The sequence below is a fragment of the Melospiza georgiana genome, chromosome 7 (genome assembly GCF_028018845.1).
Source record: "Melospiza georgiana isolate bMelGeo1 chromosome 7, bMelGeo1.pri, whole genome shotgun sequence".
Lineage (NCBI taxonomy): Eukaryota > Metazoa > Chordata > Aves > Passeriformes > Passerellidae > Melospiza > Melospiza georgiana.
Window position 1 is genome coordinate 8,797,468 of NC_080436.1, and position 15,385 is coordinate 8,812,852.

At 38.5% G+C, this 15,385-nt stretch overlaps 1 protein-coding gene across 1 annotated transcript in view; it reads left to right on the forward strand.

Moving 5' to 3' along the window:
* The window catches only part of ADARB1 (adenosine deaminase RNA specific B1), a 342,687-nt gene extending 327,728 nt beyond the window's left edge, over positions 1 to 14,959 (forward strand). Inside the window, exon 12 of the transcript XR_009114635.1 lies at positions 14,773 to 14,959. The gene's annotated coding sequence lies outside the window, so the exon portion shown is untranslated. The remainder of the gene's footprint in view (positions 1 to 14,772) is intronic.
* The last annotated feature ends 426 nt before the right edge of the window (positions 14,960 to 15,385 follow it).

A 15,385-nucleotide genomic window follows, 5' to 3' on the forward strand; every position in this document is an offset into this window, starting at 1 on the left:
TCTGCAGAAATCTCCTTTTGCCCATAAGAACAGTTTGCTGCTGTCATCAAATTCTGCTGCTGACACAGACCCAGATGAGCTGTCCTTGCTTTGCTGTTTAGTTCATATATGTTTAAAAAATCTGCCAAACTGTCAGTGAAAGTTTCTGTTCAGGATTTGTGATAAGGTGCAGTGGCACCTTCTTAGTTTAAATCTAAGCAGAAATCTGAACAAACCCTTCCCAGTCACACAGACTCCCTGTCTTGTGTGCAGAAGTTAGTGAAGTGATAGGAGAAATTTTAAGTATCTTTTAAACACATCCATTTGATGCTCTAACTTGCACATACTGGAGATTTTATTTTACCTGTAATATGTACTCAGGAATATGATTTGGTTTGTTTCCTGGTGTGACTTGATCTTATCAAGAGTTCTGTCTTTGCAAAGCACTGGCATTTAAATAGTTTTTTAAGGCTTGGCTTTGTTTCCATGCCATCTCTATTGTTATACAAAGGTGTCATTAATTAAAACAATTGTCCTACAGATGCTTTCATTTGGGAATTGCTCCTGGTAAGGTCTCAATTTGCCCCAGAGTGATGTACATAAAAAGTTAGCCTTAAATACAAACTTTCAATCTATGGAATTCAATGCCTTGATGGAAACACATCCCAAGAAAATCAGTGGTGATAGTGAGCACAATCTGAATTTCACCTGCAGTAGCTTTGGTCTTGAAATCAGTAGCAGGGAACTTCCTGTCCTTGCAGGCACCCATTGTTGGACAGAAGATTAGGACAATAAATTATTGCCTCACATGATCTCCTTGGATGTGCTATAGGAGTGAGTGATGCAGAATGCTCTAACTTTTGCTGCAGCAGCATAAAAAGCAGACCCAGAACCATGCAAAGAAGTAAAAGCAATGAAAACTGTTGGGTTTGCACATCTGAGGCAGAGCAGCAAATTTGCTGTGTCTGAATCATAGTTGAGGTAATTAGAGCAATCAGCAGTGAGCTATGGCAAGAGCTGAAAATCAGAAATCCTTGGGGGAACTGTTGGGTGTATTTTAACCCATGTACAGATGCACAGTCCTGGAAGGCTAGGGCAGAGCTTGTTCTATTTTCTTACCTTGAGCTGGTGCTTTTATTGGGTTTTGCAGACAATTTCTGTTTGGGAAGCAGAGCCTTGATTACTATTGATAGTCTGGGCCTTGCTAAGTAAACAAGACCTTTTATTTTGTTTGACAGCTGAGATATTTTTTATTGCTGGTTTCTGAATTCTGTCAGTGTGGAAGATGAAAGGAAGATAAAAACCCTCTCTTGATTTTGCTTCTCTTACAGGTTTTGAGAATTTGAATATGCTACTCTTAGTGTTACCTGTGATCCCACCTGTGTCCTGAACAGAAGAAATAGGTGTTTGAGGTGGTTATTGTATTTGTGATTCTTACTGTGCTTTTGTAGCAGACTAGCTAAGATGGGTTGAGATATTTCTGATTTACAGGCTGAGATTTGGGGTTGGTCATCCTGGAGAAGAGAAGGCTTTGGGGAGACCTTGGAGCACCTCCCAGTGCCTGAAGGGGCTCCAAGAGAGCTGCAGAGGGACTTTGGGCAAGGGCCTGCAGTGACAAGACAAGGAGGAATAGTTTTAAATTGAAAGTGAGTAGATTTGTATCAGGTATTAGGAAGAAATTCTCCCCTGGCACAGGGTGCCCAGACAAGCTGTGACTGTCCCTGGAAGTGCCCCAGGCCAGGTTGGATGGGGTTTGGAGCAAGCTGGGATAGTGGAAGGTGTCCCTGCCCATGGGGTTGGCACTAAGGGATCTTTATGGTCCCTTCCAAACCAAACCATTCTATGGTCATGAAAAAAGGGGAGATTGAGAGATGGATGTGATGTTTTAATAAAGATATCTGTATCAGAGGATAGTGATCCACAAAGCATTCTGGCTAGGTACAATATTAAATCAGAGGTACCAATATCACCCTTTTACCTCTTTTGAACTTTGAAGTTTTCTTTTATCACTGTTATGAAGAAGAAATAGTGTAAGTTCATGGGAGGAAACAGAATTGTTTCTGTATCATGAACACAAGTGTGGTTTGAGATTTGTATTTTTCCCCCCAAAATGACAGCAAGAGGCCTTACAGATGCATCTTTAAAAGCTCAGAAGTTGAGTTACATGCATCCTAAATAGCAGAAAATTACAGAAACAGTAGTGTTATGATTTTGTGGCTTTTCCTGAATCAGCTCCAAGCTGACACTGCAGATGCCAGAAGGGACTGATTAGTATGAATATCAACACTGTAGCTGAGATACTCAAAATAAGGAACTGAGGAATTGTCAGAGATAGGTCTGGGCAAAATAATGGTGAGATTAAAACAATCCTTAATACTGAAATGATCAAGTGGGATAAAAGGGGCCATGAGCATTAGGGTGCAGCTTCCCATGAAGCCTTAATACCCTTTCTGTAATTAAGAAGCCATTAGCAAGCTAAATGCTGGGCAGTGTTATTGTAACTCCCACATCATGTCAGTTAAAACACCATTAACACATTTGATGCACTATGAGGTAAATCAGAGATAAACTGCTCAGGTCTAAGAACATAAATTTATCATTTATCCTTTTACAGAATTTGTGTGTGTGTGTCTGGTTTCTGTTCCAGTGCTCAATGGGAACACCATGTTCTTCCCTGAGTTTCCAGTTCACAGTGGTTTGGAGTGAAACTGGGAGGAAAAGGTTCAGTTCTGGGTCCTGCTATAAGCCTACTCTGTGATGCTGTCAGTCATTTTCTTCCTCCAATAACTTTGTCCTTTTTATGTGTGGAAAAGAAAAGAAAGAAAAACAACATAGTGACTGCTATATAAAGAACTTGGAGTATTAGAGGTTAAAAATGTTGTTATTCAGTTATATCTAGATATATATACATGCATATGAGTGTGTTAACACCCAAACCACTGAGCTTCACACTTTGACAAAGTGTCCATCTGTTTCCTACTGCTTTCAACAAGATATTCTCATTTATTAACATAAGCAGAAATGGAAGCAATTGCATTGCTAGTTTTAGCTTAAAATGTTAATCTGATTCCAAGTTTTCTATACAATGTTATGGGTCAAAATATTGAAGAAATTTAAAATATGAATATACCCAGTGGATATTACAGAAAAGTTGGAACAAACATTAACAGAAATTAAACACAGATCTAAAGATCTGTGAGTCCCAAAGTTACAGATCAATAACAAATTAATAAAATATTTCAAAAGCATGCACAGGAATAATTCTTAAATTGATCTTAAAAAGCAAATCAAGGGTTTCAAGTAGAAACAAGAGGGAAAGAGGGCTCAGATGGGGACAGCTGTATTTGATACTGTACTACATATATTTTAATAAAATAAATGTAATGGTTGTTCAGTGTGATAGAATAGGGATTAAATGGTACATCTCTCACATGTATAGAAGGCTTTCAAAATGCAGCAGTATTTCTTAAGTGTAAGCCTTTCTGGTGGCTTTGGATGGAAGAGGGCGACAACAGTTCAGTAGTGTTGAGCTTGAGATTTATTTCTCCATTTAATTTCTTTGTTAATTAGTTCATTTCGCTAACCAGCCATTTATGTGATGGATGATTCTTTAAGCAAATGCAACAACAGGCAGGCAAGCTTGGAAATAGTTTTTAAGAAGATCTGCCAATATTGCAGTTAGAGGTTTCAGGGATTAGTGATTAGCTGATTAATATGTACATTTATGTTCAAAATGACAACAGCCTGTGGTATTGAGATGTCTGGAGTTCACTGTTAGCACTTGGTTTTTCAAGCTGGAGAATTGCCTAAAAGGTACCTAACTTAGCGTGTTGTCAATAAAATAGGTATGAGGCTTTATATATTACTTGAAATAATACATCAATCACAAAGTAGTCAATAGTCAAGGGAAGTAGAGGAGACTGTAATTGATTCTAAGAAAATATAGAGCAGTGCCCAGAATTACTGTACAAAAAAAAGCCAAATAGGTTACTTTCACTTTTCTCTTTATGCCAAAAAGTGTTTTAAAACCCCTGTGGCTTTAGGGAGTGAAAACCTGGACCCAGCAAAGTCAAAGGGAGTACTGATGTTAAATTCAGTACAAGCAGGATCTCACCTCGGGCTCAGGCTCTGGGGTTTCAGCAGGCAGAGGAAATGCAGGCATTTAGCTCTTGATTTATGAAATATATCTTGCCATGTCAGATTGCTGGATTACTGCTGGTTTACGTTAACAAAGACAGGGTCAGATCTTTCTGCTGAAAGCCCCCTGATTGCTGTCATTTGAGCCAAACCAAATCTCTGTTCCCTCCTAGGAACATGGGATTTACGGAATGGATCCGAGCAGTTGTGAAGTGCATCAGTATGGAAACAGATACTGCACAGCAGCACTGATAAAGTTCAAGCCTGTAGCTGCTGATAGCCAGAATAAAAGGTGAGTGTGTTAAGGAAGAAAGGAGATCCTGTCCTATTTTATCTCACAGTCTTTTTCAGCATTCCCTGTTGGAGATGTGGGAAGTAGTTTAAGCAAATGTGTTTGGGCACTGTGTGGCATTTCTTGTCACTATAAGCTTTTAGGAACAACATTCTCCACTTCCTTCCCTTTTTACTAAAAGCATGAAGCAAAACAGCAAATATCTAAGTCCTGACTAATGGAGATAGCCCTGTCCTCAACACACTGGATTTGGGGATGCTGTGGAAGTTTCCATGCAGGCAAGATACCAGTGGGGCTGAGATATTCCAGCAAGACAAGTTGCAGAAAGGAATGGTGGTTGATCACTTCTTTCTATTCTTGAGATATTCCAGCAAGACAAGTTGCAGAAAGGAATGGTGGTTGATCACTTCTTTCTGACAGTCTTGAGTTTCTAAAACCCAGGTGAGGGTCAGGGCTCTTGTAGCCCTTGTGTCTACACCTGCCTGTCAGACACACCATTTGAGCCACATCCTGTACCCACAATCCCTAGAATCTGTCTGATCTAAACCACTCCATTCTCAAACCTGCTTTTCTGGCCCATTTCTTGAAACCTGAAGCTCTTCTCCAAGTTGGGGTGGCAAGGACAGGTTAAATGTGAGGCTTGCTCTGTGCTTGTCCTGCCCAAGGTTGCAACTGCAGTGCTCTGTTATAGAATCATGTGGTGATTTGGGTTGGAAGGTGTCACCATTGAGACAGAGACAATGCAAAGCAACACACTCAATTTTCAGAAGGCTTCAAACCTGCTTTTATTATTATAATTCTAGCATACATGCTTTTTATACATTCTTAAAAGCTCCTAAGTTTACACTTTACTCATTGGTCACCAGAGACAAAGAAAGTGCTCACTGGAATAGGCACTTGCAGGTTTCTCTTATTTATCCTTCTTTCACTCTTGGTTTCTATGTCAATGACCTCGGTAGAAAATTCTTTCAGGGGTAAACATGGATCCTCCTACCAAACTTCCCTCTGGCTCTCAGAAGTGGCTGTAAAACCTCTTCCCAGGAAGGGATTTTAAAGCTCATTTTGTTCCAACCCTCTCACACGGACACCTCTCACTCGACCAGGTTGCTCAGAGCTCCACTCAACCCTTTTGTAGCTTTTTAATATCAGCATGTGGTGCTTCCCTGGTATTTCCCAGCACTGCCCTATCCTCAGCTTAAGGAGCTCTTACCTACTCTAGCTATAAGAGGAATTAGAGACAAAAGGAAGGAGGGAAGGGCTGAGTGGTGAGCGCTGGTGAAGATCTTTGGTGAAAGAAGTTTGCACATCCTCTTGGTGCACTGCCTTTCTGGTGAGCTTTAGCTGCTCTTACCCACACTGGTGCCTCCTGCTTGTCTGGAACAAAATCTTTGATTTGATTTCATCTAAGTCACCAAATACACAAATCACAGAGCTGTGTGAACCCTGTAAATGCAATTTAGTGCTTTGAGTGAAATGTCCCACGAATAACAAAACAACCAGGGAAATGATAGAGTCCTGCTTCAGTTATGGAGTGAGACATTTGTTATTATAGGAAAATAACGATGCAAATAGGGTTATCTCTGTTGTGGTTGGGGTGAGCAGGAAGCATGGGTGAGTTTGGTTCATGGAGGAGGAGTGGAGTTGTACAGAACAGTGAGTTCAGTCCCTGCTTTGCTGTGTGCCCTCCCTGCTTTCAGAGATGGTGAAGGAAAGAAAAAGAACCCAGAAATGGGGTTTGAAACAGGGAAAACCAGAATTCTGGATAATGCAGTTTGTTAGTTTGCAATTCTGCTTTGCACCATAAATCCTAGAGTTAGCATTATTTAAGCTAAACTGTGGTAGAAGAAATACCTTATTTACCTTGACCTTTCTGGAATTATTGAGATGATTTTCTTTTAAGAACATGAATAAAGAATGGCTATAAATATGGAAATATTCTTCTGAACTAAACATATGTTTTTGAATCTAAAATAAATCAAAAAGTCTTTGAGCTTTGTAGTGCTTCTGTTGAAAATATCAGATTATTTTGGTCCAGACAAAACTTGAACTTAAGGAATTAAATTAAATTAGCATCTATAAAGTGCCAGATGTTCTATTCATGTATTTTCCTTAAGATATGCATCAAAATTGCAAGTGGATCAGAAGACAGTTGTTATACTAGATTCTAAGTCAATAAACAGATGCGAAGGGGTTTAAAAGATCTTGGGGTTTTTTTCCCCTTTGTGGAGCAAAATTGAAATGATGAAAATGCAAAGTAGTCCCAGATATTTTTATGTGCTCCTGCAGTTGCAGTTTTTCTGATTTTTTCAAAATAATAAATGACAATGAAGATCTTTTTGTGTAGCAAAGGAAATTTATGAATTGCAGAGAATATGAGAAAGAACTTTTAATGTAAATACTGCAATACTAGTATGCTGTTTATGGCCATCTATATATCTCTTTATACATTTTTATGAGATTTACTATTCAGCATTTTTTAATCAAGCCTTTTTGTTTGCTTGTGAAAAATGAATGCAGATTCTTCAAGTTTGAAATTTTTTTTTCGGCTTTCCACAAATAGCTTTATCTCCTTCTGTTCTAAGAAATACTGCCTAGAAGAGTCTTGTGTTATTGTACTATACAGATAGAACATGGGATAGGAAGTAAAGAAGATCTGGAACAAAAATGTTAAAGCTAGTTTGTAAAACAAGCTTCAAGGGATTTGTAAATCCTTTTACACATTATTTGCTCAGAAGTGTCTGTTTTTGGATTACTTTCATCAGTTTACTGTCTTATCAGTGAAATCTCAATCCCGATGTAACTTCTTGCAGCACTTACACTGTCATAATTCTGTAAGTTTACAGAACATTTCCTCTCCAGTGCCAGTCTAAGCACCATGGAGAGCATTTGGCATCACCATGGTTTTTTGGATGTTAGAAAAGGGCTCACTGATTTATGTGATAAAGCCACTTTGCTTGTTGAATCAATTAATACCTGTTCAGAAGCTCAACCTGAAGCTGATATATTGAGACATTAACAGATATACAGTCTATAATCCATTTGCACTTATTGTATTGTAGATGATGGATCTGCAGTGTGTAGCAAGGGATAGCCCAGAGCTGCTGAAACAGATTCTGAAAGCAGCTGAGAGGAAAGCTCTCCTCCCAATTCCAAAGTCTCTCCAGCCTCCTGGCAATAAGGATTAGAAAAATAAATCAGGAAGTAAAGTACAGGTTGAAAACCAACACTCAGAAAGCAGAAGAGGTGTCACACAAATTTTCAAACCTACAGAGTCCTTGCTCTCTGGTTATTAATAAGGAGCTCTGGAGGTTAATTTACTTTCTCAGTGGTAGTTTTATTTGTTTTCCTACACACACAAGCTCTGTCCTCTTTCCTCTCGTTTCGATGGTCTGAATAACAGTGACAAATCCTTTTTATTCAAAAGTTCAATAATGTTAAATTCCATGAAAATCCCTGCAGAACTTTCCTTTCCATAAGTTCTAAGAAAGACTTTTGTCCTTTTAGTAACCTGAGGACAGGACCCACCTAACTTAGTTAATTGGGAGAACCCCCAGGAAGCCACCATCACATGGCCTCTTTTGAGGGGTGGTTCCTGAGTTCCATTTTGTTGTGGTGTATTAAGGAAAGGTTGACTATCAAAATGATTGGCAGAAACTAATCATAAAAAAAAAATCAATATTTTTTTTTCCACTCTAACAAAATCCTTTGAAGAGGAGTCTTGATCTACCTCACCTCAAGCATCTCAGGTTTTAGTAGGTACCCAAACTCATCACTTCTGATGTAACAGCGGAAAGGAATTGAATATCTGTAACAACACAGATGACAAGTTCTAGCTGTGTGAGAGGAATTTCAAAGTAGGTTCTCCTTGATCAGTTATTTTCACAAGACTGAAAGGGATATTGTCCCACAAGATTAAAATACAGTGGGGTGGGTGTGATGGTGGTAGCAGGGAACCAAGCCAAACCCCCAAAACACAAATAATTAAACAACTCCAGGCAATAAATGATTGGATAATTTAAACAAAAGGGCAGCTGCTAAGAGAAGCTAATTAAATGCAGTGGGGGTAAAGATGGTTAGCTTTAAAGAAACATGGTGATGTGGGTCAAATTATTGTCTTTCATTTTTACCTCTGAGCTTCCAAAAAGGGATGTCTTGCTGTGGGACACATCAGAGGTAGACCTTGATGTGTCAACCACCACTTGACATCGTAAACATCAAAATAATCCCATGTAAAATCAAAACAACTGCTCTTTGGGCAGTTTCAGACCTGAGACAACATGGGGATTACTCGAATTAAAGGGTATGTGGTTGTTCCTTTTTAAGGTAAAGTTAGTTCACATTTAGCTGTTTTACACAGATAAATGGGACACAGGCACTGAAAAGCACCAGGTTTACTGTTAAAGGGAACTTTTCTGCTCATCTTGTGCTACATAAATACGAGAAGAAGAGACTGTTCCCCATGTATAGTCTCAGTTTTGTGATTTTTACAGTCTATAGAACCTCAGGGCATAATTCTGCTCTGTCTCTCCATACTCTGCTTTCAGAGAGTAGAAGGAGAATTTTAACATTACTCTTTCTAGACAGATTTTATCCCTGCCATTGGTGGGATGAAAATTCAAAACCTTTCCAAAAGTACTAAAGAAGGTGAGGCACTAAGATCAAAATCTTTTTTTTCTCTGTCTTGGAAAGAGAAAAGTAAGATAAACAGTAAGTGTTTTTCCTCTCTGTTTGCATATTCCCTCATTCTCAGTAAAGGTAATAAAATCATAAAAGCTTAAAAATGGAGGCCAGCTCTTTAAATTTATCCTTCTCCAGTGGCTCCTTACTTGTAATTTCCATGTTTTGAACTTGCTTAATTAAATCCTGGGCAGGTTATGTTATTGCACGTAGCCATCATAGATTGTTAGCTAAATGATACTGTAATTTATACATCCTGGGCTGTTTAGGGACGTGGATGGGAAATTAGAACAAAATATGGCTACACAGCTTTTATTTGTATGCAAATTTCTGCTATTCTGCATGCAAACACTAGAATACCTAACCAGACCAATAATAAAAAATAATTAATGTCAAAGTTATAGTAAAGAACAAGGAATGATCTTGCCTTTATAGAGTTTTGTGTGCAAGTTGATAGAATGTGGGTCTTTATAAATCACTACTTTTGCTGTTTGCCATATTTATACATACACACATATATGGGTCTGGTTTTTAAATTGGGTGTTCTTATTCCCTCAATAAACATAAAAATCAAGGACTTTTTTTGCCATTTTTCAGCATTTTTTTAACATGCAATCTTCCCAAGCCCAAACCAAAGTGAAAATGCAGTTTAAAGTACAAATTATGAATTTTGCACATAATTTTTCCATTCTATTTCTGCCCCAGAACACGCATCTTCGTACTTGTTAAAGGAGAGCCATGGTTTGAGCCCTAAATAGCCTCAAAGAAGTCCAAATAACTTTAAAGAACATGTTCTTTAGATTTCCAAATTAAAACCAGGAGTTCTGTGCACTACCCTCAGAAATGTTCCTTGCAGTTCTGTACAGAAATATCTAAAATGAAGCTACCGAGCAGACAACAATTCTAAAAAAGCTGTTGCAGCCAAGTAGAAGCACGAAGAATTAGTTAAGTTAATATGGATAAGGACATTAAAAAAGCCATGGGTTAATGTATATTTCTGAGTATTAAAAACTTGGCTAGCTTAGTATAAAATAGATGCACTAGAAGAAAAATGTGGTTTAAAACTGGTGTTTTAACACAGGGTTTTAAATTGCTCTGTCTTTAACAAATATCTTTCTCTTTATTGAGTTGGATTCAAAATAACAGCAGAGTGGTTGGTTTCGACATCTGGAAGCCTGACAAGTTAAAATTGTTGAAACTTCCAAAATCTTTGTTACTCATGTGCAACCAGTAGCATTTGGGGAAATTTATGCCTTTAAATGCAGGGGATCTGTAATAGGTGGCATTAGCCAGGTTGTAGTGATATAAAGAGATTCCTGTAAAATAAATTGTAATCCCACAGTTTAGGGGCCAAGAGTCTCATTTGTGTTTGGATTGCTAATAGATTCTCTTTAGAAAAAGCAGGAAAGCCTTGTGTCATGTGGGCTTAGGGTAGGTGAGCTATGGAAGTAATGGGATGGGAAATTTTTCAGGCTGTAGGGTGGTTGTGGTCCTGGAAACATGAATATAAGAAGATAAACCCAGGTAGATGTAATTACTCTCCTTAAATAATTATGTATGTTGCTTGTGTTTGAGTGCTTCTGAAAAGTGGATTTTGAAATGGCATGGATGGTGTTTATAGAATTGCCTATTAGAAATTTTAAATTTCCTATGCAGAAAATACAACTTTGGTAAATATATGTCTCTGGATCTTGCCAAGCAGTTTAAAATGGGTTATAGGTTTTTAAATTATATATACAATATATATGTGTATCTATGGAATGTGCTAGTGGAAGTGTTTTAGCTTAGTGTTTTAGTTTCTGATCTTGGAGAGATTTGCTGCCAGCGACATGAATTGTCCTCTTCCCCTTGTTTCCCATCAAGTCAAGGAACATTTTTAAGCTGTAGTCATAATTTCCAGATCTGTCTCAATGTTCAATCTAAACTGGGGTTAAACGGAGTCATTTTTATGCCATTGGTTTAATGACATGCCAAGTAAAGTCAGGGGACATGAAAACGTGTTCTGGAGTGAAATGCTTGCAGACACACTTCCTGGTGATCTTTTCCACCCTTAGTTTTCCATGATGATCACACAGGGCTTCACTCACTCATTCCAGGTGCACTGTGCATGTAAAACTTAATTCTTGATAAATCTGCATGACACATACACTGTATGACAGTCCTGAGCTGCAGTATAACAAAATGCAGCAGGTAGGGATGAAAACTTTAATGGTCATCATACATATGAATATTTTATTGGTCCATAAATGTCTAAAATCTTATTTTAAACCTTCATCTGCTTGTTTTTTTAAATGTCAAAATTAAGTGCTGATTAAATTGCAGTATTTAATGACTGCCTTGGCTATTTTCAAAGTTATTTTCAAATAGATTAACTAAAATAATAGAACTTAAAATATGATCTAGATGTTGATTTAATTATAAGATTTCATGTCCCTTTTAAAAACAAGCAGTATATGATTTAATGCAATTATCATACCTATTTGCCTGCAAGTATTTAATTTCAAATTAATCTTTAGACCTGATGGCTATTATTTTCCCTGTTGTTTCAGGAAAGATATGAATCAGTGTATTTTATTGAATTTTTTTTGTTATTCCATCTGGCTTTCAAGCTCCCTGAAGCACTAATGAAGGTCAAGGAGTTTTAGAGTGAAATGCAATCCCTTCACCTGGAGTACAGAACCTGCTAGTACAATAATAACAGAAAATATCACTTTCTTTCTAGAGAATATTGGATTGCTTCGTAGCTCAAGATCAGAACAAGGATGCTGAAAAATAGAAATGCCTCTTGGAGTGAGTTCTGGTACTTGAGATTCTAGTGGCTGGTACCTGATGGCTAAAGCTTATTGTTATTTTACTCAGGAGGAACAAAATGATCATAGCAATAGTTAAATGCTGACAGTAAAAATAAAAATAGTTAAATGTCTTTCTGTTGTGGTCCAATTCTAGCACAGGGAGCTTAAAGGTACCTGTGGTACAATAAAAACCAGATGTAACATGAATTCAAGATGAGTATATATATATATATATATATATATGCACATCCTGACTTTAGGCTTGCATAAGCATTCAGAGGGGCTGTTGGAGTGCCTGAAGAACAGGAAAATGTGTTTGCTCCAATGACCTACTGGAGCAAAGCAGCATCACCATCTCTTTTATAGCATTCATTCCCACAGTTCTGCCCAGCAGGTCACTGGCTGCAGCTGTGCAGTGCAGACTGTGGTTAGGTCTTCAGTTCCTGCATCCAGGAAAAAAAAATAATTCTGGGGAATACTCATACCTGTGCAGTTGTCCCAGATTTACAGTAATGAATATTAATTCCATTTTTTGGCAAGAAAACTTATAGTCATGGCTGAGTTAAAATTCTTTAAAGCAGAAGTTTTTCCACTTATTTCTTCTTTTTATTGGACGTTGTCATGAAGACACCCTCAGATTTAGAATGCTGCTCCATCAGGGTTCATATTTTTTCCTGTTTGTTTAGCTCACTGTTTCCACTGGCTGCAGCTGATTCACAGCTCAATAACACTTCCCTAACAGGGGAGCATACATAGATAAGTAAAGGGGGAATAAAGAAAAATGCATTTTAGCCAAAAGATAATTATTTAGGGAAAAGAAAGAATGTAATTACAAGAAGGCTCAGAGGTCTGCCTCATGTTAGGACTCAAATTCTGTAATGCCTAGAGAACAAAATACCTTATTTTGGTGCTTTTCTAATCTGTGTTGTGCTTCCCTGCACAGTGCTCATCACCATTGACCTTGCATTTGTTTTATTATTGTGATGTTCCTTTTAAGTGTGAAATGACATCTCCATCAGGGAAACGGAATGCCTTGCCCATGATCTGAAATGCACATTTCTCATGTGAAAGTGAAGAGAAAGGAGTGATAAACTTTAGAGTGAAGTGTCTGAGTCCTCCTTCTCCAACAGAGGAGAGGCAGGTACAGAGGCTGGGAATTGTGTTCTTGATTGCTATGAGCTCATTTCTCTGTGCTTGGAGAAACCTTAGACAAATCTTCCAATTTTGAAGTTGTACAATAGGCAGATGCTGTTATACTGATAGAGGAGGAAATTTTCAGTCTTTATTCTAAAGGCTGCTCTTGTAGTCCCCCTAAATTACATAGAACTACACAAATACTTAAAGTGTATTTATATTGCATTGAGCTACTATTCTGTCCCATTTACTAATGAGAAAATACCTAAAAAACAGGAAATATGAGTTTGGAACAGCATCATTATTAGAAATGCTGTTCTGGGCTCCTGACTTTCTTTGTTCCCTTTCCCTTTGTGGCATTTTCTCTGCCCATCCTGGGCACAGGGCTGTAGGATGTCAGAGCAGAGATCCATTTCTCCCAGTCACACCCTGTTCCTTGCACTCTCCACTAATGGATGCCAGGGAAAGATGGAAACTGGAGATAAGCAGAGGAAACTTGGTCTGCAGCACCCCCTGGCTCAGAGCTTCCCTGCACTAATGGTGGCTCTTTAAAATTTTATAGTGTTTAATGGGGGGAGGTATATCCCTAACTCTGGTGCTCACAGCTGTGATGACAAACCCCATCCCAACAGGACAAGCTCCCCCTCCATGTCCTTCCTTACCTCTACTTTCCTATTCTCCTGCTTTTTAGAAAGTATTTTGCAGTATTTTAGGATGTTTCAACATCTTTGGATGTTTATCTTTTGCTCTTCTAACTTTAAGGCATGAAATGATTCCCTGGCACCTCATGCTGATGAAATCTGTTGTCCCAGGGAAAGAGGGCCCAGGGGGAAGGCTGTGAAAAATGAAGCCTTTATGGCCCCACTGAGTGCTTATAAAAGTGAGTGGATAGGATCTTAATGGCTTTTTAAATACTGACTATCTTGCATGCAGCCTTTGATTTTACCTTCTGAGCTAGAGAGCTGGTGGCAAAGAATACAGTTCTGATTTACTGTATTTAATGCAGAAAATGTTAGGAAGAGATTTTCAGAGGGTAAAGCAGTTGCAGAAGAGCTGCTGCTTCAGAAGTGTGGGTGCTTATCTGTACTAATCAGATACAGAAATGGAGGTGTAAATCTGAGGGGATCAGGATTTGTTCCAGTTCTGTATTGCCCATTTCCACACAACCCAGAAACTGCACTCACACATTTCCCTCTGGCAAACTTTCTATCCTAAGCACATGCACATAATGTAATAAACTGTAGATAAACCTCTGTGATACTGGGTTCAAAAGCAAAGAGGAGAAATTAGGTCAGAGATTGGGAAGAAATTCTTCCCTGTGAGGGTGGGGAGGCCCTGGCACAGGTTGCACAAAGAAGCTGTGGTTGCTCCATCCTTGGGAGTGTCCAAGACTGGGTTGGATGGGGCTTGGAGCAGCCTGGGACAGTGGAAGGGGGTTGGCACTAAGTGATCTTTAAGGTCCCTTTCAACCCAAACCATTCTATGATTCTAAAGAGATATAATTTTAATGTCTTGTGTAAAATTAAATATCACCTTTGTTTTAGAAATATTTGCACTTGTATGTTGGCACTTGTATCCTCAAAACTGAGAACACAGAAAATTTTTTTAAAAGACCTTTTTTACTCAATAGTGAAAAATCTAAAACTCCAACTTACTGAACATAACCTTGCAGGTTTTAATCAGATTAAATATGTATTTTTAATTGGTGAAAAATTTTGAATATGGATTACTCTATTTTTGCAGAAACCCGTAGGAGCACAGTTTGTGGTGATTGGGAGTGGGGCTGGTCCAGCCTCATCCTTAATGGGCTACAGCTGTGCAGGACAGGTGAATGCTGTTGAAGGGAACGAGCCATGGAGTGCCCAGGGGCACTGACCAACCACCAAAGGGAACAGAGGGCACACAGGTGCAGGGCAGCAACAGCAGGGGATAAAAGGCTGGGTTAAATAACGAGAAGGGCAGATTCTTGCAGCCTGCTGAATAGGTGAGGTGTTACTCTGTGTGGGTTGAAACTTTTTGAAATTGTGTGGTGACGCTCTGTGTGTAGTGGCTGTCTCAACTCTGACAGTTGAGTGTCCAATTTGCCTGTCTGAGATGATGAGCAGAACCTGAAGGAATTGACATTTTAAATTTTGAGGATTTGTAATTGCTAATAAAAAGGTAAAACACAGTTTTTTCATAGTTAAGCTTTATATACTTTGTCTCAAAATGTGGCGATATTCTGGCCGTTGTTTGTGGTTGTTTTTGTCTGTTTTTAAGGAAGAGGTTTGCCATTAAGTAGAACTAAGAGATTAGCAAGTTGTAATTTTTTTTCTATATATACTTCTCCCAAATCAGCATTTAAATGCCAGGTGCTACACGTTCCTTAAGCAGA